Source organism: Synchiropus splendidus, chromosome 4 (assembly GCF_027744825.2).
Source record: "Synchiropus splendidus isolate RoL2022-P1 chromosome 4, RoL_Sspl_1.0, whole genome shotgun sequence".
Lineage (NCBI taxonomy): Eukaryota > Metazoa > Chordata > Actinopteri > Syngnathiformes > Callionymidae > Synchiropus > Synchiropus splendidus.
In genome coordinates, this window is record NC_071337.1 from 492,749 (window position 1) to 508,434 (window position 15,686).

Here is a 15,686-nt window from a genome sequence, read left to right on the forward strand (position 1 = left end):
GCCCAGTGGCATCCTTTGATCCAGACAGTTCCAATCAACTGAATGGCCTCTCAGTCATAAAACCAGGCAGTGACTTGACTCTCAACTCTTCTGAGGCGTGACAGAACCTTCTTGTGACGGGGACCCGTTGGCCGGGGGCAGAAACCAACACTGATCAGCAGTACATGCTGCTACTGTCACCACACCTCTGTTTCAATCAAATGGAACTCAAATCATAGATTCAGAGTCCAATGAACAAAGAAAGGCTTATTGGAAAAACGCTTTCATTCTGACAGATGGTCTCTTAAAACGGCTTGACAACACTGGCAGCAACATTAGTTCTCCTGGTTAATTAAGACTAATTATGAGGGCAATACTTTCATGCACAATTAATTACCGATTATGGTCTGATAGATTCGTTCCCATCATGCACGACAAGCGCACGCACACGCTCAGCTCGATGACTGCACAGGCATTTGGCAGGTTCTTCTACAGTGACAAGAGAAGCGCCAGTGTTGTGCTGGTGGGCAACGATAACCAGCAGGAAGCCACTGAATGATTATGGCAGGAAAAGCCTTCTGGTTCATCTCATTAGGACTCGGTGTGGGATCAGGGAACTCCACAACGCTTAACACACTTCAGCCACTAATGAGCCCCATTCAATTATGAGGATCAGGACACACAATGCTGCATGGAGAAACGCATGCACTGCTGCTGGGTGGCTTCTGACTCCCCAGTGAACAGAGAGGACACCATGGAAGGTGGCTGCCAACGATGCAAAGCACTGATGTTTGGGCTGCAGAACAGCAGCGGAGCAGAGTGTGACGTGACTGAAGAGGTTCTACCTCCTACTCTTCTGTGCCGTCACCTCCACTCACCCGGCCTGAGGCTGGGCTGTGGGGGAGGAGGAACCATATCGCCCTGATTGGTCCAACTTTGGTCCATTACAAAGGTGATATGACCCCCAACACACGTACTGCATTTAGACACCTCGAATTTAACTGATTAAATGGCATGTCCTCCAAGAAGGTCGTTTGCAGGACGTAAACTACTGCGGGCCAAAGAAGGTTCGAAGCAGCAGCATCGCTTGAATCATGCAGCAAATGCACTTGGTTTGGAGAACTAACGTCAGTATTCCATTGAACAGCTCCAGAAATGTCTCACACACAGCAGAGTAGCACAAGTTCAGCTTCACCTGTTTTCATTGTCCACCTGTGATCATGTGGATGACATCAAGGTCAAAAGGCCATTTACCTTCTATAGTGGCACGTCTGCTCCTCCTGCTCTGATTCACAAGTCACTCCTCGGCCAAGTAACACCAGTGCTATTGGCACACGGTGAGAACTCAGGTCAACCAACTATTCCGACCCAGGAAATGCAAAGAGTCCACCTTCACGCTCTTGAGAATTTCATGAGAATAACGCTCACCCCTCTCAGTCTGTAAGGCCAAACTTGTCCGCGACCACAAGCGTGAGTTCCACTCCAAGCGTGTGGCCTCAATACACTGGGAGGAGAAGCGAAAATGTAGCCTTTGTTACTGCCCAATGCACAAATGAATGCTTGAAGCCCATTCTGTGCTGAGACTCTTGGAATCTACTCAGTCACATGGAGAGGTTCTATTTAGAGCCATCTGTCATGGAGAATGGGAGATAATTCATTATTTATTTCGGTATATCATTACTGGAGCCAGCCCACTGCTGAGGTGAGCGACGGCCTCCACATAATGTGAAGACTTGAATGAGAATCTTTTCAACAGTCGCCCTCTCAAGTGCACTTCCTGGTTACAGCCATCTCCACATAGAACCAGGCTTCTGTTGAAACAACATGTCTGCAGCCCTGCAGCGCACGTGCAAGTTTAGGTGGAGCGCCTTGACCAGACACCAAGAGCAGTTTAGGTCAAATCATGACTCACCAAGGAAACGAGCTGTCATTTCCAGTCATGTAACAAGTGACACGGCAAACTCCCTTAGAGCTCCCATAAGGGCTGGAAGAATTTCAACAGCTCGTCATTCAATTTCTAGGTTACACAATAGTGAAGAACACTATTATAGTGTCATGTGCGTCTGCGGTAAAACATAAGAAGTTTAAACTGTGTCGCTGGTGTGGTTTGAACACGGCTCTCCAAAGCTCTTTTCCAATTCAATCTTTTTTTTCCAATTTTAAAAAAGGGCTCCCTAAAAACAGTGATGCTCCAGGCCAACAGCAGGAGGTTGAGCAGTTACTGCGAGTCCACTTGATAGGCCCAAACATGGTAGATACTGGCTGCTTCTACAGTGACAACACACACAGTGTGGCAGACAAATAATACTTGGACTTTTCAAACTAAAACCTCACTGATATGAAGTCTTACTGGACTGTGTGTACACAAGAGCTTACTGAGCCCCGTGGACAACAGCTCTCCATAGAAACACTTCTTCAACAGTTACTTCAAATGACTCCATGAATGCAGTACGTCTGCTGAGTCCAAGCCCCTACACGCATTTGTACTTGCACACCGTACGTATGGTTTTTTCACAAGACAATAAACTCAGGTGACACGACCCAACCATCACAGGGAGCCAGGATGCTCGTCGCTGCTCATGAAGTCTGTGTTCATCTAAGATGAAGTCGCCACAAGAGGGCGTTCCTGTTTTCGTACCGTTACAGCCTCCAATCTTGGTTTCAACACCGAGGGTCCGTTCTGGGTTTCATCCAGTGTGAGGTTCAGGTTAGGGCAAAGCGCTAGGTTAGATTATACCTATTACTACCAGCATAATCTCAAGACTTGAACGACCACTTTGTTTTCTCCGGGAAACCACCCGGAAGGGGAAATGGTAGCGTACCCATTAGCAACGAGGGAAAGGCTGCAGCTGCTGGACAAACCTGTGTCACGTCTGAAACACAACAGAGGGAGGGGCTAATGTCACATGGTCAGGCAAACGTGCAGATTAGGACAACAGTACGATACTACTAAACTAAACTGCTATACGTATCCGATGCAGTATTTAATTTTCACTGCTAGCTTCTAGAGTTGGGACCGATTGGATCCTCTGTGTCGTTCCAACACAAACATTATGAACTGATCAGTAAATCCAGATACACATCGGCCTAGCACTTGAGAAAGATTGACGGTCAATTTGAGATGACTTCACAGACTTTTTCCTGTCAAGAGGATTTCCTGTTTTTCTGACCAAACTGCTTTTTCTAACACAGCAACAACAATGCTGACAACGCTGAAGCAAGCCGAGCTCTAGCAACCGAATAAATCGGTATCTGAGATATCCAACTTCTGAGGCGGGAAGACAAGTGAAAAAATGCAGATTGGTGCGTTGCTGCAGCTTCTGAAGGGTTTAATGATAATAAAAACCACAACGTATCTTATGATCTTTCAAGAAGCAGCTGATAACAGTGACAGCGCACCAGCCAGTGCTAGTGCGCTTGACTTTTGTTGAGGTCCCCCTCACATTTCTGCCACCTGACCCCGTGAGCAGCGGGAGTGTCAACATGAGGAAGGTGCCAACATGTGCTGGGCTGCAACACTCGGGGGTTGCAGGGCAGGTCACATGTCACAACAGTGGAAAACCATGGCGATTGGTATCTCCCAGCGAACAACTGGCGCGGTATGCTTGAATGACAAAGGCTGAAGTTAACCCTTTCTGAACGGCCGGCAGCAAAAGCTGAGCTCAGCAAGGATGAGGATTTAGCACCGCGTGTTGCTCTGTGAGCAAATAAAGAGCATGTTGAACAGTCATTGGGAAGGAAAGCAATTACCAAGTGGAAGAGTGACGGACTTCTCCATGCTAGACTTGCTAAGGAAACCCTCTGGCAGTTGATGTGAGCAGAGGTTAGCAATCGTAGGGATCCCTCAGGAAGCGAGCTGCCAAACGCGAGGGATAGTATTTTTAGCTTTCTCCAGACTGCCCCTCCCCCTACAGCTCGCCACGGTTGAAGTGGGTCAGGCCATGGAAATGTAGAGGCGACACAGCAGAGACACACTTCTGGTGGTGATACGCAGCTCGTAGCTACTTCATCCCGCAGAGTGAAACCAAGACACAGATCTCCAAAACTGTCAGGCTGCCAAATCATGAGAAGGCACACTCCGAGGTGTCACCAGTCGACACACACGCGAGCTGTCTGCGGCGCCTCCTGCTTTATCGAGTACGCGTCTAACACCACCCTCCGACGTCCTTCACAGGGGCAGGGACAATGATCTGCTCCCCTCTGAAATATCTTCAAGCACACCGAGTGGAGAGAAAGTGAAGCCGTGCACGCGGCGCTAACAGGAAGTGTGCACAGGCCTGGCATCCACGTTAAATCGTCTCCAGCACAGAAACGTCACATGACAAGACGCAGTGGAAAGTACTCATGTCAATTCCACTGGTGTAAAGCCGATGCTCTAAACAAATACCAAATGTAATTTTAGAACAACACGTCAACCTCTGTTTGCACAGGAAAAAGCTCATCAGTGCGTTGTGCAATGAATCATGCAAAGGTTAGAAAATGATGGTGTTATTCTCACATCACTTCATCTTCCAGTCCATTGGCAAGTTAACGCTCATCTGTTTAAATTGTTTACACGGTTATGGGTGCCCAGCGTAGAGGAAAGAAGAGAATGGTGAGCTTTGCCATGCAGCGCTGGAACCTTACTCACCGATGTCACACAGTTCTCATACTTGGTAGTCCAGTAGCAAAAAGGTTTCCCGAGTAACTGAGAAGGATTCAGCTTGGACGGCACAAAGCTCCCAAGTTGAGATATTTAGGAAAAATATTGTATTATTTTGTGAACGCTGCCACCATCTTGCGACGTCACAATGATATCTGTTTAAACGGCTGTCAGTCAAGTGTGCTTCACTGGCCAGGATGAGCAGAGATTATAGGTGTTCCTACCATGTTTCAAATGACGATCACAGCCACAGTACGTTCAGGACAACTGAGAGAGAAGAAAAAAAGCACCTAACATTCAAGAGGCAACACCATATTTTAGAACCTACGTGCACTGAAGAAGATATTTAGCCATCAAAAACAATTCTCAGCTGTACTCTCAAGTCTTCCTTGCAATAGCACGGTCGGCACATTGTCTCTTTCACAACAGCGCTGCCTCACTGTCCGTGCAGCATGCTGGCCTCCCATCGTTCATCACGGCACGAGACTTCATTATCAGTCATGTCGCGGACATGAAGTTCGGCCGACTGGATCTCAACCAGTATTCCCTGCCAGACTATAGTAGTATACACAGTATTTCAGTCTAATGAAACTGTCGTCACTCATCAAAAATCATCTTCAGTTGAATTAGTTTTGGTCACAACAAAGACCAGATATCAGTGACTTCAAAAATAAACTTCAGCCTGCCTCACAAAAGGGTTAGTGTAATGATGGCTTTCCTGCAAGGACCTTAGAGCTTCATGATCTGACGGAAGTTCTGTGTCACATTAACACCATTTTGCTACTGTCCCGTGTGTAATTTGGAGAATCTGTGGTCAAAATCTTTCTCTGAGGTATTGTATTTTCTGGCGCTCCATGAGATTCTGTGGCTCCACAAGACGTCCATGGGTGCACTTGTTACACAGAAGTCTTGCTGTGACTCCACCTCTGACGCAGCACCTGCCTTTCCACGCGACCACAGTGTTTTATACGTCCGGCTCTGCTCGGAGCACTCGAGTTTTGATTGACAGTACGCTGGAAAACTGACAACAGGCCTGTCCAATCCTGGGGGTGACCATGCACTTGCCATCAGTTTCCTGTCGTTCAGATAATTGGCGAAGGTAAAGCGTAAGGGGAGAGCAGAGAAGTTGCACCAGTAAAGTCTCCTGAGAGAAGCAGACTGCTGTTGGAGGATGAGAGTCAGAATGAGGAAACCAATCACATTGTCTTATTTAGCACCTTCAACTAGCTCACTATTCCTACAAGCCGTGTGCAAAAGTTGAAGTTGTCAGTAATAAATCGATTAACATCAGACTTTTGATTCTCATTTGCTATGATTCAGAATCAGTTTTGGAATGTCCCAAAAATCGCAGATGTCACCCACGCAGCAGCTGAAGAAAGATGGCGGAGGTCAGCACAAACACAGGGTGTAAAGTCAGAAACACTACAGCAGCATTTTCCTGCCCTCGGTATCTACAGCAAGGCTTTCTTCATCATGTGCTGTATTTGTTCTGGGCGGTGGACTGAGCCCTGGTTCACTGAAGATGGATGTACGTACATCTGCAGGGAAAAGTTAGTCATTTATGATGTTCACATACTTAAATAAGCTCATATACTGTCACTACGATCATCATATAAACCAATTCCCCTGCTTCTGTATTTAGACTTTATTGAAGGGATAAATATCAAGTCATGCCCAATATCAATGTGAGGCAAACAATATTGTCACGTCAGGTTCCGGCCGTATCATCCAGCACTGGACGAGTGCGCTCCCTGGGAGCGTAAGGGTCGTCCTGTCATCGACCACAAGACGTGCGGGAGGATTCATCTCATTCAGCTTGGTATTGTGGAAAAACAGTCTGCCTCAGTGAACCAATAAAAACAGAAGGACATGTAGTTGTTAAGCAACTTCTAGCAGAACAGCAAATTAACTTCATGGACTAGGTTCTCAAATCCTGACACCAACCTCGTCCGACAATATCGAGGTGTAAAAAGAAAACATGTTCCAACAGCAGCAGCAGCAGCAGCAAAGAGGCTGCATGTAGAAGTGGGTTTTGGATCAAACAGTCTGGTTACTACCCTGGGGGTCTGCACACTAGTCTTGTTCCCTTGTCTTGTTTTTTTCTTGAGGCAAAGATCATCAAGAGCGTCCTAACATCAAGGTCAAGGACAGCCAGCGAATGGCCAACCGACTCACACGTCACCTCACGCAGACTGCAGCTCTGGACCACCTTCAGTGCTTGTGTCAGGATGGTGGATTAAGAGCTGTTCATGACAACTGACACCATTAAAACTCGGCAGGTTAGCACGCTTTCCTGCAACACCGACACATGACAAACCAAAGCTAAAGAGCCGCTCCCACACTGAGACACAAGTTGACGTTGTGTCACCACATGAACACACGAGGGACAGTCGAAATACTCCCACGACTAAGATAACACGAGCATCCCTCTCTATCAAACAAGTATGCATGTGCGCCACCGTGATAACACGAGTGTCAAGGGAGCCGTCGTTTCTACTGGTCACAGCAACCGACAGCAAAACATTAGGCACAGCACACCAACGGAGAGTGAGCTAAGAGCGCACCCAGCCAGAGTGTGCTACCTCAACCATGGTTGTGACAGCACCCCCACCCGCTCGGGATGTTTGGACAGCACAGTGGAAGAGCCCGACTCAATGTATAGAGAAGATCAGGAGAAGTAACGTTCTATTTCCGCGGTCAGCTCATCACGTGATTATTCTTCCTACCGCCTGAAAGAGGTTACTTTGTCATGTCATTACCAGTGTTGCTTTGAAGATAAAAATATGAGAGACGTATACATTATTCAGGAGAAAGACACCCAGAGCAAGAATGACAATAACAATTATTCACTGATGTGTGACAACCCTTTAACATACTGTACACAGGCCTTCTTTTTTACCTAAAGTGAATCAGTAACTCCAGTTTCCTTCAGTACAGACCTGGGCAAAGCACGGCCCGGGGGCCAAATGCAACCCCTTGCCTGTGTTTACGTGGCCCTCATGAAGCCAGAGAGAAACCGATCATCTACAACTGTTTTAATTTGTCGGTCAAAGCTATTCTAAACATAACTTGTGATCTAGGACTGGCTTTACGTTGATCCTTTGTCTGCCGATTTTCAATATCATTTCATGCATGAATGATTATATTACATACGTATGACAAGTAATGGCTTTACCAGACCTTTTGTGAAAATGATTACCCCTCAAAATAGATTAAAAAAAGGCTTCTTTTGTAATAATGTCACTTAAATAGAAAATTGTCACATATTCAGTAATTTATGGTTTACATTGAACACGTATTAAAAATTAAGTATGATATCTTACAAACCATTTCATGACATAATAGGTATCTGTATTTATCACATTTAACCCTTTCTATTGACGTATTTACTTCCTCCATCATGTTTGCACAAATGTTCCTCCTACGTTTCACGGGTGAATCTCTTCTGTCTTTTGGTGTGACGGCCCCTGGCAACAGTCCTGTATAGAATGCGGCCCTCGGGAAACTTTAATAGCCCACCGCTTCTTGAATAGCATACTCCAGTTATAAATAATCAACTTGTAGGAAAACAAGTGTCTGACTCAGGGTAAAATAAAGAGTTTACCTGACCAAAGACGATGGTGTGTCGACTCTGGCCGGGGGACACCACTGCGTGAGCAGGTCCCGAGAGGCGAGCGAACACAACCGTGGGGAGTTTATTTTTACAGGCACCATCACAGCAAATCCCTTCTCATAAACAATTTAACTTTGGCCAAAGTTAAACGCCGCGCGTGTGTGTGTGTGTGTGTGTGTGCCACTGGGCCAGACGCGTGTGGAAGTTCAACTATCAACAGAAATAGCTCACCTGTAGCAGGTCTCACCACTGACACATCACTTCTGCACTACAGACACGGAACAGGAATCAGACTCCTCTTGTTTCCACTACTGCATGTGTGTCCAACCATGTCGGACTTGACTCAAGTGGACATGAAATGACGCTTCAGATCCACTCATGAGTCTGAGGGTGAGTCAACTGTGCAGCAGCAGGTGCACAGTTGAGATGAGTTTTCACACACAGAGACGAAGGCATCTCAGCAGGTCCACAGTGTGCGCTCAGTGCACACAGTCCGTGACAGCAACAGCCCGGGTCCAAAGGGCTGGAAAACAGCGAGGGCCTGCGCGGCTGATGAATCATTAAACATATAGAGAAATGCTGAGGCAGATACTCCGTCCGACCGCACTTGACACACGCTCCACGCCGCTTCTTCCAAGCGCTGCGCCTTATGTAATGTGTCTGCAGCAAACTAAACCTGAATCATGCGACGGAGGAACTGTTGTGACTCGGACTCTTGGAAATGCCTCTGCTTCTTACTGCAATGGAGCATGAGATGGTGGAGGGCTCCGCGCGCACAGCGACGGGCGGCAGCGCAGCGCAGAGCCGGGCGCTGTTTAATGGGATCAGGAGCGATCCCTTCAACTGGACACCAAAGGGCGCTCAGCAGGTGAAATCCACCTCCACCTGCACCTGCACCGAGTGTCTCACAAGCTCGCGGGGACGAGATTGAAGGCGAGACACGTTTCAAGGGACATTCCGACCAGTGTCGTATTAAAGCGGCCCCTGGTCGCAGGAACGAGCGGCACTCGTCAGGTCACATGCATTACAGGTTTAAAGCGGGGGTGGGGGGCGGTCGGTGTGGAAGTGGATCCCGATGGGCCGGGACACGGCTCTGGACCGACACGTTACACCGGTGCGCATCGCGACACCGTCCAACGAGGCTCGGAAGACGTCGCGTTGGTCTGCTGGAGCAGAAGCCCGGTCTCGTCTTGACCTGCCTCGCACCCGGCGGCTCACTCGAACCGGGTCACAACCTCACCACACACTTGACAGCGGGTGACGGGCAGTTGTTCACGCTGGCGTGTCCAATCACGCGCGAGCGCACGGCGTTAGCCCACTAGCTCCCACCGCTAGCTTATGCAGATGGAGAGCATTTGAAAGACAAATATTCCAGCCAGAGACTGTCAACTCCAGAAAGTCAGCCCCAGGCGACATTTGACTCAAAGTAAACCAAGTCAGTGCACGGAGAGGCGCGCAGCATCCTCGCCGCGGAGCTGCCCGGGCTGGTGTCAGGGTCGGTCCCACTTGTGATGGTTAGCCGCGGCTAGCCTCGGGAGCTAACCACCGCCGCCGCCGCCTCCTCCTCGCTCAATCGCCGCCGAGATAAGAGCCGAGCCAGCCGAGCAGGTCCGCGCGCGGAGCCGCGGGACCGGCCGCCTGCGAGCCTCGAAGGCGGCGGCACAGGCCCGGCGAGCACAAGCACTTACCCCGTAGTCAGGCGCGCTGCCCGGGTCCCTCTCGCTCTGGACTCCGCTCGGCTTCACCAGCGACCAGACTCTCTCCTCTGCGCCGCGCTCAAGCCACGCCCACTGCGCCGTCACCGCCACCACCAAAGAGGGCTCAAGATAGTTGCCCTCCTCCGCGCGACGCCGGGAAACGGCGTCACGTGACTGGCATGTGACACGCCGACGACAGCCTCGATCGCTTCAGTCTTCCGCGCACTACTGTAGATGAGATCGGCCGTCTTGAGCCTACGGCCGGAGCGCGGTTGCGCGCTTGATTTCAGACGCGCACCTCCGAAACTCTCGCAAGTTCCGCATCCGAAATAGTCGAGTGGAAGACACCAATGCTGGTAAAAAACGCCGTGGCAGTGGTCAGATGGTAGAGTAAGACTTTTAGGCGCCGGCAATGCGCGACAATGGCGAACAGGACGATTGCGGAAGTAGGCGGGGGTGAGTCATTTCGCTCGCATGAGGCCCTCGCTGTCATGAGCAGGCTGGGGACACGTGACGCGCGTCCAGAGGAGGACGGGTTCGGGCCGCTGGTGTGGACTTTCATTGGCTCCGGCCGCCGATCAGTCGCCTATGGAAACCATGACGTCACCGGAGCCCTCTTTTCTCCGTCCTGTCAAACGGTGATTCTGCGCTCGTCTTCATCTGATGCGCGCCACTGCTCTTATGCGCCTTATCCAACATGACGTCACAGTTTCCATGACGTCGCGGCTGTCCTTCTGTCTCAGTCAATAACTTCATTCTGTGAGGTCCTTTCAAGCCGGCTGCTGCGGGATTCCAATGGCTGGAATTCCTCACGCCGCCCCCCCAGCGACGGGATCACCTCCATGTACTGTTCTGGTGGAGAAGAGAAAAGGCGTCGTGACGTCAAGAATGTGCCTGAAATACTGGAGTGATCGTGGATTCTGCAGTCAGGGCACAGTGTGAAGCTGCTGCTCCTCCAGACCTAAGCCATTCAAGGCTCGGACGTCCACCTGTCTCACTGGCATCATCAGGGTTCCATATGTGTCTCAACACCTGCACAACTGCTCTCTCAGAAACAAACGCAAATGGGTCTCTCTCCCATTTCTCCATAAACGCAGCCATCACGTCAGCCAGTTGAGCTGAACTTCGAGTTGTGTCAGTGCAGAGAAGCCTTTTAGTTGATGATAAACAGAGAGTCCAGGTCAAACCTCGGTGTGACACACTATAACAGCATGAACACCAGAGGCTGGCGCACCAGTCGACAGCTACATTCTATCGCTCTTGGTTCACTAATCCAAGAGAAATGAAGTTGTGTGGCATGATGAAGAGATTCTGCGCCCCACGCTCTGAAGGACTCGTTTCATCGGCGTCAGGTTTCTTGGTGGAGGTCGAAGGGCTCCGTCGTCGGTGTCCAGCTGGCAGGTGGCTCCAGCGGGGATCAGGATGCATGAGCTCTCTGGCATGTGAACGTCTTGCGGAGCATCAGGGGGAAGGGAAGTCGACCAAAATACACGTCAGTGCGTGGCCGGCCGAGTCCATGCTTCTGCAGCCCGGCGACAGCATGTCAGTGCAATTACACCGTCACCACACGGATGTTACAGTGCAGCACGCACCTCGTCTCTCCTGACGCCGGTTCCTGATCACCCCCTCGCCACAAATGCAGCCAGGGAACATGCTGGCTGTGAAGATATCATTCACTCTGAACAGATTTGCTGATGGCACCAGATCACGTGACCACGGCTGAATCAGTCACCGCGGCCGTCATCACCAAATTCACTCTGTGCTAACAGCATTTAGCCCCGGAGCGTGGCCCCGCGCGGAGGCCCCTGTTGGCTATCGATCGGAATTGAGACATGCATCGGAATGTTTAGTGTCAACTGGAGGAACTGGTTCGGCAGGCCTCCTCCTGGCGAGTGGAACAAGCCAGGGCTCGCCGAACAATAGACCCGCTGAGAGCGGGGAAGAATGAGATCAACAGGTAGATCATGGAAGTCAAAGTCATCCGCTCGTTTTGTTTGCAAATATATGGGAGGAGGGTGCAGCATGTGCTCCTGCAGAGAGGTAAACTAGAGGCAGACTGAGGCCAGGGATCCTGCTGAAACACAAGGAGCACAAAGGAAACAACCACACTGTTTGCTTGGCGCGTCACGGTGGCCCCAGTTCCATCCTGACTCCGTATCAAGCCATTCCCAGTTGTGAAGCCGGACACACCGACGACGTGCCATTAACCTGCAGTCCTGCGATGTATTTCACGGCTACCTGACCTGATCTTTTCTTATCTCCATTGGAATGTACAGTGGAGGAAAACACATGAGGAGCATGTGAGGAATGTGGAGGGTAATGTCAGTAATGTGTCATTTTTAAATTGGGAGGAGCCTGGTCCCCACAGCTGTTGGCAGGTCCTGGCTGTTGATTCACTTTCTGGGTGGATATCTGCCATATGCTCCGCAGCACCCAGTGAACTCCAGTAAATGTCAGGAGTCGCCGGCCCGGCGCATGCTAATGTGTTGCTGTCGCTGTTGTCTGAGGCGGCAGAACCGGCCCGGGACCGAGAGACGGGGCCTGGACCTGTGACCCCGCAGGTTCAGCGGAGACACCAGGCCTGTGCGTCTGCCGCTGCCGACCTCGCGCTCGCGGGAACTTTGTTGGCGTGTCACAGTTTCAGCCAACAGCAGTGAACTCCCACGCCTTTCGCTTCAAGCAGCATGAAATACCCCACTGCTGGCTCCAATCTTATTTGCCTGTGTGATACGAAAGAGAAGCAAGCCGCACCTCTACTCATGTGGAGGACATTGGACGGAGGAGAGGCGAAGAACCGCAGGGTTGATCAAATCTTTCTGACCATAAATGACAAGCGCCTGCTCGTGTGTAAACGCTGTCTGAGACCGTCGTGCTGGCAACACCTCATGGAAAATGAACCATGTCTCAACAAGTGAACTCTGTGGCAATACTGTTTTCCGCTGGCCACGTGACTGAACGGACATTGACTTTTTCCACTGGCTAAGCACTTTGAGGCGAGTGTGTGTGTGTGTGTGCGTGAGACAGAGGCCACTTCCTTTTCTGAGGAGGCAGGGGAAATTATGTTGCATATTCCTGAAAAAGAGTGCTGATTCAGCCCGGCCCTGTGATGTCGGCAGATTCTGCAGCCAGCCTGAAGGCAGCCCTGCCTCCCTCCGCGGGGCCGTCGACAGGCTCGGCTCATGACAAGGATCTCTGCACTCCGTCAACAGGTTCATTGCTTTTTAAAGACAGACTCAGTCTTTGACTGCAGTAAGCTTGTCTGTGGTTAGTCTGCGAGCACCTCAATGGTCTTCCTCCCCACAGACTCACAACACTGGCAGGAGGCGGACTGGCTTCCTCCAGGAAGCACAAACATGATGCCATCTTTTGTTGAACTCTCCTTTACTCGCATCAATTTCCCAGATTCCTCTTTGACATTTATACTTGCTGCAGTAGTCTGACGAAGGTTCTTGGAAGGTCATGAAGGTCACAGGGTTTGCTGGTGAGCAGGTTGTTTTTTTTGTTTGATTTCGACACCATGTGTTTATAGCTCATGTGGGCCACATTAAATGACTTGCTGGACTGGAAGTGGCTCCCAGGCCTTGAGTTTGACACCAAGTCTTTGACGCTCTCTCTCGCCACACGACGGGAGGAGGCCTTCTGTCCTCGAGTCAGGCGCTGTTGGAGGCATCTTTAGATGGAGGGAGGTGTGATGAGATGTCAGAAGCATCAAGGTTCTCATGGACGACTCCCGAGAGACAAGACCTGCTTCCTCTGTGTATTTCCAAAATAAAGTGCAGATCATTTCAAGGTCACAGATGAGGTGAGAGCGTCACAGGAGACACTTCCACATAGCAGCCTCACAAGGACAGAGTGATAAGGTGAGAAGAAGCGAGCAGCTTCTCTCTCAGGCCTCGGACCCGACCGCCCAGGTGAGTCGGGGAACTTGGGTTTCATATTGGAACCTGTTTCAATGTTTGAGCCACGATGACAAGATGAAAACATAAAAAAACCCTCCGTATTGACTTTGCACCTCTGATCTTTTCCTCTTCCTCTTCACGAGACGCATCGCGTGAGATTCGCTCCCGACCTGCTCTCTCTGAGCTCAAAGCTCTGGAGGGTGTCTCCAGCCTTTGGCTGAGTCAGCAGTTCGGGCGCCCCCCCCAGTCCTCCCGTCTCCCACCTGGGCCGGACCTGGGGTGACATTAGAGGCGACGCTCATATCGCTGGGCTCATCAAACACATCATTAGCTTCGCTCAATAACAGTCATTACGTTCATTTGCGGCGTCCAGCAGGCCAGCGCTCACGTCTGCCCCTCAATTCTATAATGTCTGCTTCTTCACACACACACACACACACACACGCTCACACACACAGAGCAGAAAGCCCCGGGAGAAAGGCGGCCTTATGAGATGAGGAGGAAGGAGCCTGTCATGGCCGAGCTGCGTACTCGCACATGTTTGTGTTTCCAAGCAGCTCTGGAATTTACTGCAGGCAGAGAGGTGAGCGGCCGGCGTTGTCGGGAGAAACAAGGAGACAAGAAAGGAAAGGGACACATGAAGCCGGCAGCTGTGAGGGAAGACAGTGCTCTTACTCAGCACTGAGCCAGCGCCGCTGACATGATGTGGCAAAGTTTCCACTCACAAACAATAATTCAGCTCCAGTGGCCGCCGAGCTGCAGGGCCGCGTCCCACCCTGCCAAATAAGAGGGTGTGGGAGTGGAAGCTGCTGCGAGCACCATAAACGGCCATGCAGAAGCCGCCGCCGCCGCCACATATTTCCACTCCCTGCTTCCTGTCAATATCTGCAGTGTTTACACTGGGCTCAGCTGCAGGCAGCGCTGGAAAGTCGCTGGCCACGATGGGCAAGAAGAGAAAGTGGGGCGCACGAGCGGCCAGAAAATGTCTTCTGATGAGGACCCCAACACAGCGTCCTGGAGGTGGGCGAGCCAGAGGCCCTGCGCCCAGCTGGTCCTCCTCCAGAAGCGGCTCCAGAGCGGCCCAGGCAGCTGTGTGGCACCGTCTGGCCACAGGACGCAGCAGCTCCAGTGGGAACTGGCTGGCCTTTACACCCCACGTCTTCCCTTTCACATGCAGCGCTCTCTCCCCAGGGAGGGAGGACGAGGGAGATGCACAGAATCGCACCTTACACACACGCGCATGACCTCGGCCCGGCGGCAGCGAGAGAGTCGAGCCATCTGCAGCACGTTGGGTTTCATCTTTAAAAGTCAGTGGACGGCCACTTACTGCGACAGTTCTGAACCTGACGGCGGCAGCCGTGTGGACGAAGCTCGGGTCAAAGCCGTCCAGACCAGGAAGTGACGTGGCTGAATGGTTGCAGCGCGGCAGATGCTTCCTGCTGGTCAGGTGGAGCCTGTGAAGACGCCGCCTCCACGCCGCCGCTGCTGCCACGCCGGGAGCTTCAAGGCTCTGACCTGCCATTGAGTCATTACAAGTCAAAAGAGAGACAGGATTATTCCGGGCCGTAGGGTTCCGGTCTCCCCGGACCTCTCCTCATCCCTCTGTGTGTGTGTCCTCACTGACTGGACCAGACTTGTTGCTTCACAAGCTACAATGGAAATAGATCCAGAGGTGGACTGTGAGCTTCTACTTCAGATCAGGAGCCCCACATGCTCTCCACATTACTGTCGCTGCAGTGCTGCTGCTGTCGCGGCGCCACGACACCAGCATGCAACTGACCCAGCGCCGCGGCATATGGATGTCCGCGAGGCCTTCCTGGGCTTATGGCGATGTTTGGAGGTAAATGTAATGACCC

General features: G+C 51.1%; 1 protein-coding gene across 3 annotated transcripts in view; it reads right to left on the minus strand.

The window, feature by feature from the left end:
- atp2b1a (ATPase plasma membrane Ca2+ transporting 1a) overlaps positions 1 to 10,068 on the minus strand; it is a 40,004-nt gene extending 29,936 nt beyond the window's left edge. For all 3 annotated transcript variants that reach the window (XM_053863698.1, XM_053863699.1, XM_053863700.1), the window contains exon 1: positions 9,923 to 10,068. The gene's annotated coding sequence lies outside the window, so the exon portion shown is untranslated. The remainder of the gene's footprint in view (positions 1 to 9,922) is intronic.
- Positions 10,069 to 15,686: the final 5,618 nt, after the last annotated feature.